This window comes from Aedes aegypti, chromosome 2 (genome assembly GCF_002204515.2).
Source record: "Aedes aegypti strain LVP_AGWG chromosome 2, AaegL5.0 Primary Assembly, whole genome shotgun sequence".
Classification (NCBI taxonomy): Eukaryota; Metazoa; Arthropoda; class Insecta; order Diptera; family Culicidae; genus Aedes; species Aedes aegypti.
Window position 1 is genome coordinate 270,067,369 of NC_035108.1, and position 10,773 is coordinate 270,078,141.

The window sequence follows — 10,773 nt, forward strand, 5'->3', positions numbered from 1 at the left end:
CGACAAAGTTGATCAGTATCACAAGGGCTAACTTTATTTGAGCCGAAAGTTTCGAAATTTTGCTTCTAGGCGGCGCTAGTGAGCAAAGAATTTTTGTTTCGTGGATATCTCAGTAACCTGACCACTTAGAAAGATGGCGTCTTCGACAAAGTTGATCAGTATCACAAGGGCTAACATTATTTGAGCCTAAAGTTTCGAAATTTTGCCACTAGGCGGCGCTAGTGAGCCAAGAATTTTTGTTTCGTGGATAGCTCAGTAGCCTGACCACTTAGAAAGATGGCGTCTTCGACAAAGTTGATCAGTATCACAAGGGCTAACTTTATTTGAGCCGAAAGTTTCGAAATTTTGCTTCTAGGCGGCGCTAGTGAGCAAAGAATTTTTGTTTCGTGAATATCTCAGTAGCCTGACCACTTAGAAAGATGGCGTCTTCGACAAAGTTGATCAGTATCACAAGGGCTAACTTTATTTGAGCCGAAAGTTTCGAAATTTTGCTTCTAGGCGGCGCTAGTGAGCAAAGAATTTTTGTTTCGTGGATATCTCAGTAACCTGACCACTTAGAAAGATGGCGTCTTCGACAAAGTTGATCAGTATCACAAGGGCTAACATTATTTGAGCCTAAAGTTTCGAAATTTTGCCACTAGGCGGCGCTAGTGAGCCAAGAATTTTTGTTTCGTGGATAGCTCAGTAGCCTGACCACTTAGAAAGATGGCGTCTTCGACAAAGTTGATCAGTATCACAAGGGCTAACTTTATTTGAGCCGAAAGTTTCGAAATTTTGCTTCTAGGCGGCGCTAGTGAGCAAAGAATTTTTGTTTCGTGGATATCTCAGTAACCTGACCACTTAGAAAGATGGCGTCTTCGACAAAGTTGATCAGTATCACAAGGGCTAACATTATTTGAGCCGAAAGTTTCGAAATTTTGCTTCTAGGCGGCGCTAGTGAGCAAAGAATTTTTGTTTCGTGAATAGCTCAGTAGCCTGACCACTTAGAAAGATGGCGTCTTCGGCAAAGTTGCTCAGTATCACAAGGGCTAACATTATTTGAGCCGAAAGTTTAGAAATTTTGCCACTAGGCGGCGCTAGTGAGCATGGAATTTTTGTTTTGCGGATAGCTCAGTAGTCTGACCACTTAGAAAGATGGTGTCTTCGGCAAAATTGCTCAGTATCACAAGGGCTAACATTATTTGAGCCGAAAGTTTCGAAATTTTGCTTCTAGGCGGCGCTAGTGAGCAAAGAATTTTTGTTTCGTGAATAGCTCAGTAGCCTGACCACTTAGAAAGATGGCGTCTTCGGCAAAGTTGATCAGTATCACAAGGGCTAACATTATTTGAGCCGAAAGTTTCGAAATTTTGCCACTAGGCGGCGCTAGTGAGCAAAGAATTTTTGTTTCGTGAATATCTCAGTAGCCTGACCACTTAGAAAGATGGCGTCTTCGACAAAGTTGATCAGTATCACAAGGGCTAACATTATTTGAGCCGAAAGTTTCGAAATTTTGCCACTAGGCGGCGCTAGTGAGCAAAGAATTTTTGTTTCGTGAATATCTCAGTAGCCTGACCACTTAGAAAGATGGCGTCTTCGACAAAGTTGATCAGTATCACAAGGGCTAACTTTATTTGAGCCGAAAGTTTCGAAATTTTGCTTCTAGGCGGCGCTAGTGAGCAAAGAATTTTTGTTTCGTGGATATCTCAGTAACCTGACCACTTAGAAAGATGGCGTCTTCGACAAAGTTGATCAGTATCACAAGGGCTAACATTATTTGAGCCTAAAGTTTCGAAATTTTGCCACTAGGCGGCGCTAGTGAGCCAAGAATTTTTGTTTCGTGGATAGCTCAGTAGCCTGACCACTTAGAAAGATGGCGTCTTCGACAAAGTTGATCAGTATCACAAGGGCTAACTTTATTTGAGCCGAAAGTTTCGAAATTTTGCTTCTAGGCGGCGCTAGTGAGCAAAGAATTTTTGTTTCGTGAATATCTCAGTAGCCTGACCACTTAGAAAGATGGCGTCTTCGACAAAGTTGATCAGTATCACAAGGGCTAACATTATTTGAGCCGAAAGTTTCGAAATTTTGCTTCTAGGCGGCGCTAGTGAGCAAAGAATTTTTGTTTCGTGAATAGCTCAGTAGCCTGACCACTTAGAAAGATGGCGTCTTCGGCAAAGTTGCTCAGTATCACAAGGGCTAACATTATTTGAGCCGAAAGTTTAGAAATTTTGCCACTAGGCGGCGCTAGTGAGCATGGAATTTTTGTTTTGCGGATAGCTCAGTAGTCTGACCACTTAGAAAGATGGTGTCTTCGGCAAAATTGCTCAGTATCACAAGGGCTAACATTATTTGAGTCTCATTAAGATTGTTAGCGAATGGATTTCCCAATTTATTAGTAATGACTGACATTCCAATCTATCTTCATTTCTATCCAATCAATACCTTGGAAAATGTTCAAGAAATGAAGTCTAGAAAGATTCGCGAACTAGGCGAAACTAACAAAATATACACAATTTAAGAAAATATAGCGTTGAAATTGTAGCTTGATTGTTTATTCACTGCACTTGAACTTTTCCCCTATCGATAATTTAACTATTCAAAAAACGCAAATTTGTAGAAGACGAAACTTCACCTCATGCAAAACCACACACTTTATTGATTACCCCTGTGTTTTTGTTTATCAAAGTGATGGGCGCATCTGAAATCGAAATCAAAACACGGCGAGAGTAAACGGCGACATTGCAAACAAAAAATAAACAAGGCGTACATGGCGGGCTTATTTGAAACCAGAATGTAAACACGGCGCAAAAGTAAAAGGCGATACTAAAAATAATATCGATTACAGGCTCATAACATTGGGCGATACTGGTATTCTTGAGTACGTTTTAGGCCAAACCTTTAAAGATTATTTGAGTACGAAATAGCTAGGGAAATTGTAGGAGATGTGTGTGGTATTGTTGAGGATTTTAAAACTAGGTTTATGAAATGTGTATTAAAGTGAAAAGATTAAAGTTTGAGTATATTTTCTCCAATTGGGATTTAAAATTGCACATGAGAATTTCATTGATTATTTTCTCATTGTTATTGCTTTGTCAGATAGGCCCTTATCGCGAGTCCCTCTCGAAGTTGCATGAATGACGAAACAAAAATAAACATACATATTTTTCCCTGGTTCATATGAAAAGCTAACGATCACATATTTGAGTAGTAAACGGATCCTCACTCATTCTCATATCAAATTATTGATCAAAAATTCTCCCAATCCGTCGAAAACACTAGGATACTAGCCATACTTTTATCCGATTGTAAAAATAATGTATATATTTTTCTCCAGGCACTTTTACTTAAACGTGACAATGCGAAGAAAATCGATAGCCTAGTGTCATATTGAACAACTTTGGTCAGGCTACTGAGCTATCCGCAAAACAAAAATTCTTCGCTCACTAGCGCCACCTAGCGGCAAAATTTCGAAACTTTCGGCTCAAATAATGTTAGCCCTTGTGATACTGAGCAACTTTGCCAAAGACGCCAACTTTCTAAGTGGTCAGACTACTGAGCTATCCACGAAATAAAAATTCCTTGCTCACTAGCGCCGCCTAATGGCAAAATTTCGAAACTTTCGGCTGAAATAATGTTAGCCCTTGTGATACTGAGCAACTTTGCCGTAGACGCCATCCTTCTAAGTGATCAGGCAACTGAGCAATGCACAAAACAAAAATTCTTTGCTCACTAGCGCCGCCTCGTGGCAAAATTTCGAAACTTTCAGCTCACATAATGTTAGCCCTTGTGATACTGAGCAACTTTGCCGAAGACGCCAACTTTCTAAGTGGTCAGACTACTGAGCTATCCACGAAATAAAAATTCCTTGCTCACTAGCGCCGCCTAGTGGCAAAATTTCGAAACTTTCGGCTCAAATAATGTTAGCCCTTGTGATACTGAGCAACTTTGCCGAAGACGCCATCTTTCTAAGTGGTCGGGATACTGAGCTATGCGCAAAACAAAAATTCTTTGCTCACTAGCGCCGCCTCGTGGCAAAATTTCGAAACTTTCGGCTCACATAATGTTAGCCCTTGTGATACTGAGCAACTTTGCCGAAGACGCCAACTTTCTAAGTGGTCAGACTACTGAGCTATCCACGAAATAAAAATTCCTTGCTCACTAGCGCCGCCTAGTGGCAAAATTTCGAAACTTTCGGCTCAAATAATGTTAGCCCTTGTGATACTGAGCAACTTTGCCGAAGACGCCATCTTTCTAAGTGGTCGGGCTACTGAGCTATGCGCAAAACAGAAATTCTTTGCTCACTAGCGCCGCCTCGTGGCAAAATTTCGAAACTTTCAGCTCACATAATGTTAGCCCTTGTGATACTGAGCAACTTTGCCGAAGACGCCAACTTTCTAAGTGGTCAGACTACTGAGCTATCCACGAAATAAAAATTCCTTGCTCACTAGCGCCGCCTAGTGGCAAAATTTCGAAACTTTCGGCTCAAATAATGTTAGCCCTTGTGATACTGAGCAACTTTGCCGAAGACGCCATCTTTCTAAGTGGTCGGGATACTGAGCTATGCGCAAAACAAAAATTCTTTGCTCACTAGCGCCGCCTCGTGGCAAAATTTCGAAACTTTCGGCTCACATAATGTTAGCCCTTGTGATACTGAGCAACTTTGCCGAAGACGCCAACTTTCTAAGTGGTCAGACTACTGAGCTATCCACGAAATAAAAATTCCTTGCTCACTAGCGCCGCCTAGTGGCAAAATTTCGAAACTTTCGGCTCAAATAATGTTAGCCCTTGTGATACTGAGCAACTTTGCCGAAGACGCCATCTTTCTAAGTGGTCGGGCTACTGAGCTATGCGCAAAACAGAAATTCTTTGCTCACTAGCGCCGCCTCGTGGCAAAATTTCGAAACTTTCGGCTCACATAATGTTAGCCCTTGTGATACTGAGCAACTTTGCCGAAGACGCCAACTTTCTAAGTGGTCAGACTACTGAGCTATCCACGAAATAAAAATTCCTTGCTCACTAGCGCCGCCTAGTGGCAAAATTTCGAAACTTTCGGCTCAAATAATGTTAGCCCTTGTGATACTGAGCAACTTTGCCGAAGACGCCATCTTTCTAAGTGGTCGGGCTACTGAGCTATGCGCAAAACAGAAATTCTTTGCTCACTAGCGCCGCCTCGTGGCAAAATTTCGAAACTTTCGGCTCAAATAATGTTAGCCCTTGTGATACTGAGCAACTTTGCCGAAGACGCCAACTTTCTAAGTGGTCAGGCAACTGAGCTATGCGCAAAACAAAAATTCCATGCCCACTAGCGCCGCCTGGTGGCGTAATTCCGTATCAGAATGACCACCACATGTCAGCCCTTGAGCTACTGAACAACTCTTTCGAAGACACCAACCTTCCAAAACATCAGGATTCAGAGATATCATATGTTACAAAATTTTGCATTCTTATCCCTCATGGTTCATATAGTGCAAATCAGAAAAAGCGCCCCTACCGGCCAAGTTCTCAACTAAAAGGATGATCCTCAACTCCTAAAGGTAGATCGTACTTAGTACTGAAACTTCGCCGAAGACAGTACTGTACTATCTCTTTTGGCATACGAGATATTCAACGACACCCCCAAAGTGATGAAATCCCATAAGCCCTGGGTCTCCTATAACGTAGATTCCTATTACGCCCCCCAACCATGTGTCTAATAGGAGACCTGACTGTAAAACCAATAATCGCATAAGTGACTTTTATTGAAGAACTGGACATTTTCTTAAAACTATGAGAGAAAACGAAAAAAAATGTTTTCTTTTAAAGACATATTTGCGAATCAAAAGCGCTGGGTATTGCAAAACGGCATGACCTTTTTTTCTAATTAAATGAACATTTCAAATCAGTTGACCTTTTAGACTTTAGCGTAAAATTTGAAAAATTCGGTAAGTTTAGAATTGCTCCTTCAATTTATGTTTCTAATAAAGTGAAGCATTTTATAATGAATGGTTGACAGTATCAAAAGGGCAAACATAAACATGAGAAGATGCATAAATGTCTTGTAATTGTGTAGAATTTAATTTTTACTTGAAATAATTGTTAATTCAGCTAGATATATATTTTACACCTGCCTTATGAAATCAACTGAAATTTACAGGATCCTGTTATGAAACCTTAAGAATCTTATAGGAATCTTCAGGTTCTCATAAGAAATTTACAGCAAAAACGCTTGAGCACTGAAGCATCTTGCCAAGCATCCGTAGGATCTCGCAGAGCGTTCTAAGGATCTTGCTAAGGATTTTGCTATGAGTTAACATCTTGGAATTCCACTGTGATGTTGCCGAAAATTCTCAAGTCTCCAATGAAAAAAATTTAAAGTTTATTATTATTAGGCTACCACTAGTACACCTCAAATTCCTCTGGGAACCTTTTCAAAATCCTCAAGCTTTCACCGAAAATATTAAAAATACTACTAGAAATTCACATTATCCTGCTTAAAATTTACAGGACGCCCTAGAGTTTATTAGGAATCACCAGATTTTGGACATAATCCTCCATAACCAGTTATACACTCTAAAGATCCCTCAAGAAGCTCTCAGTGTCCACTTGTAATCTGCAAATATCCTCATGAATTCGTTAAAATTTCTGAAAAGTTCCACAAGAACGAAGAATCCCTTAAGGATTCTCCAGGGTACAATTAGGAAACTCGTAAGGAACATTTTGATGATGTTGAGATCCATATCCTTGATTAACAATCTTGTACAGAATTCTGGATAGTCTCTTAACAAATCTAACGCCTTATAGAGTCGATAGAAAAGAGAGAACGTAGCTTTAAATAGTTGACGCAGAAAGATCAATATACCAGGGGGAGGTATACGCAACGAGATGCGCCTACCGTTCATGTTTTGTGGGTGTAGGGCAAAATGGTCCAAAATGCCACTTTAAGGATTTGTGTCGTTTTCTCCTAATGAGATCTACATTTTAACGCCATTCGAAGTCCTAACAGTATCTTTACAATATTTGCTAGCTACCATTATGAAAACATTTCCCAAATTTGAGTTTTTTTACGGGTTTAAATCGTGTAGAAAAGTTGGTTAAAAAATGAGGGTGGTTCAAAATGACCAAATGGATGGGGTAGAATGCCATTTAGTATGGAGAACTACTAGTTAGCAACCATGTTTCTCCATGAGTTTGCTCTGTGGTATGGAAACGCTTATTCCTTTATGATATCATCGGAAAACCTTAATGTTTAGGCAAAAAAGGGAAAAATGTTGAATTTCACCGGAGGAAAAATCTATAAGTTTATGTCCAAGGGTTGTGGCGGTAACTCTTAGCTAAACATATTTTAACTTCTTTTTCCAAAGAATACAAATTGAAACGATCTAGGAATGATTTAATGACGTGGGCCATTTTACCCCAACAGTGCGTCTTGGACCATGTTCCCCTATTCGTTTGGCTCACAACGCTGCTAGGCATCTCGCTGTTTGAGTGTCGAAATGCATCAGCATTTGCTGCCTGGCATGGCCCGCGTTCGACCTGTGCTGTTTGGGTCGACCCGCGTGAGAGATGATGCTGTTTGGGACGGCCCGCCGGAGAGATGATTGTTAGGCGAGCTTTGTTTGTAGTTGACAGCCGTACACCCACCCTGCAATATACACACCAATACCATAGACAAAAAGTAAAAACACTCTCAGTCGTATTTATCGCACGCTTGAATGGTATTATTGAAAATAAATTGTAGTTTGGACTGTATTCGCATTTGTCATGTTATTTAATTAAATTTAAAAAAGTTATGATACACGACATTTTGCTGTACATATTTGTATCTATTATTGCGGTGTGTTTTTTCATACGCAATGTATGTAAATCCATAATAATAATGACAGCGAGACAAAATTAATGATTGTAATTCTGTGTGAGTCATAGATTTTTCGTTGCTCTTATGTCGGTGCTGATGCTTTGTTAGAACAAGCTGTTCCAAATCTGAAGAACAGTGTTTTTTTTATTGTATCACCTACTGGCAGACTCAAGTGGGCTGGTCACTCAATATGAATGCCTATGAAAAGAGATTGGTCTTAAGTTGAGATACTGGTGGAGATTATTGGTGTCATGAAACGTTGCCTATGTATGACCAATGACCATTCTGAAGTAAATAAGCGCGTACGCGAGTTCTTAGTAGTTGGTGAGATTTGGGGAAACATCGACGAAAATGGAGATCTGGAATGTAATCGGTGTGGAGTTTACATGCTATTCAAGTGACTAAAACAACAGACACGATAATATTTACAAAAAATTACAAATTTTAATGGTATTGAAAAATGTTGCCAAAAACGGATCCATTTTGTTGCCAAAATCGGGGGGTGCTAAAATCGGAGCATGCCAAAAACGGAATCCCACTGTATCAAATTTTGTTTCATTTCTGCTAGAAGTACTTTGAATTCATGGAAGAAATTTAAACATAATTGACACAAAACCATATTAACAACAGCTGCTTCAAATTTGTTACTAGTTAGAACATAATTATAACATATTTTTCATAAAATTTGTGAGAGCAATTGCTTATAACAAATTTTGCTATAATTCAGTAATGGAAAATAACAAAATGAGTTATATTTGGGTTTGATTCGAAACATAATGAGTTACACTATTGTTTAAATTATAACATATTTTGTTTCAGTTTAGTTCAGTTTAGTTTAGAGTTAATTGTGTTATAATTTTTATTATTTTAACTACTAATCATTAAAAATTATAACATACTTTTTTAGAAAAACGCGCTAACGGAATAGCAAAATCTGTTTCAACTCTGTTGTAATCCACTGGTCAGGTTACTCCAGCTTTTACTGTATACCTCCCTTGTTCTTTGGTCCGTTCAAAATCCAGTTATGCTGAGTTGACTGTATAATATTTTTTTCTAATTTGGCCGCAACGAAAATGATATTCTAATATAATATTTTTATGTTTGGGAAGCCCAGCGGTAAACACGCAGCTTCTCAGCTAGACCAAACTAAGGGGCATGGGTTCGAATCCCACCGGACGAGGATCTTTCTGGGTTGGAAATTTTTTCGACTTCCCAGGCATACAATACATAGGCAAAAATAGTGAGATGGCAAACCTCTCCGTTTATAAATGCTGAGAAGCAGGCTCTGTTCCACTAGGTGCGTAACGCCAGGTATATGACATGGTGTCCATTCACATCAGGATGAAAAATCATGTATTTTGAGCCGTCGCATGATGGTACTATATGATGGTCTGAAAATGTCCAAAACACACCCTAGCGGAACCGGTTCCGAAATACTCCGAAATACCGGCCAAATCTCAATGTTGGTCCTCTTGGTGCTCTTGTAAATCGGAATGAAAAACCATGAAATTCGAACCGTCGTTATATACATGTGTATGAACTGCTGAATATGATATACGCCAGTTCCTTCTGAAACAGGTTCCAGGTTCCCTTGTGCCCTTATGCCCAGAATGGCCATACTGACAAACAATTTCCAGGGTTCCATTCTTGAGTTCCATATCTTTCATATAAAGCTAAAAGAACGAAAATCGGCTAAGAAATGGATTTTTGAGAGCGTTTTAAAGCCATGGGTCATTTTTGACCCTTAATGCATAATGTGTCACTTTTATTGTAGCGCCGCTCCTAGAGGTCGCTGAAAGCTTCTTTTAGCACGAAAATGTTTGTTTTCAAAAGTTAGGAAAAGTCAGAAAATTTCAGATTTATATCTCTTTTCTCTACAAAGTTACAGCTTATTTACCGTGCCGATTGGCCAAAAATGACCCCAATGCACAAGGAAGGTTAAGACGACTTTGAACAAACGTTCAGTTTTATCGTCATAAGTAAAAAAAATGTGCTTCTTCTCTTCAAGATGTTTGAGAAGAAGTTCGCGATCTTTAAGGTGAAGATGAATCGAAGCCAAATTTCAAATTTTCAAGAGCACGGATCTAGAAAACTAATCATCCGTTTGAGCTGAAAACCTAATCGATTGGTCACCACCAGCTGGTGACCAATCGATTAAGTTTTCAGCTTAAACGGATGTTTGGTTCTCCAGATCCGTGCTCTTGAAAATTTGAACTTTGGCTTCTATTTATCTTCACCTTAAGAGTTTCCGGCCATACACGACAGTCTCCTTTTTTGCGATTTGGAAGGAAACCTTGATTCCCCTGATGGTTTTCAAGATCTCCTGCCTAAGTCCCCCAAATTCGGAACAACTGATCACGATAGGCGACACTCTTTGCTTCCTCACTTGAATCGAAAAGCCTGGGCTAGAGGCTGCTTCGATTTGGTGTTCGAAAAATTTGTCTAGAGCATCGAACTGATTGCTCATTTCGATACAATTTCTCATTTTACCCTTGGAAAAAAGTTCACATTCCGGAGAAACGTCCTTTCTTCCTTTATTGCCACGTTTAGTGACAGTTTTAAATCCCACTTTTTTGGAAGGAAGTTTTGAATTCAGAGATTCACCCTTCCTTTTATTTGTAGTTGCAACCATGTTAAGTGAATAAACGAAAGAAGACGAGACCTCTTCTTCTTCTTCTTTCTGGCGTTACGTCCCAACTGGGACAAAGCCTGCTTCTCAGATTAGTGTTCTTATGAGCACTTCCACAGTTATTAACTGAGAGCTTTCTTTGCCGATTGACCATTTTTGCATATGTATATCGTGTGGCAGGTACGAAGATACTCGATGCCCTGGGAATCGAGAAAATTTCCTTTACGAAAAGATCCTCGACCAGCGGGATTCGAACCCACGACCCTCAGCATGGTCATGCTGAATAGCTGCGCGTTTACCGCTACGGCTATCTGGGCCCCTAAGACGAGACCTC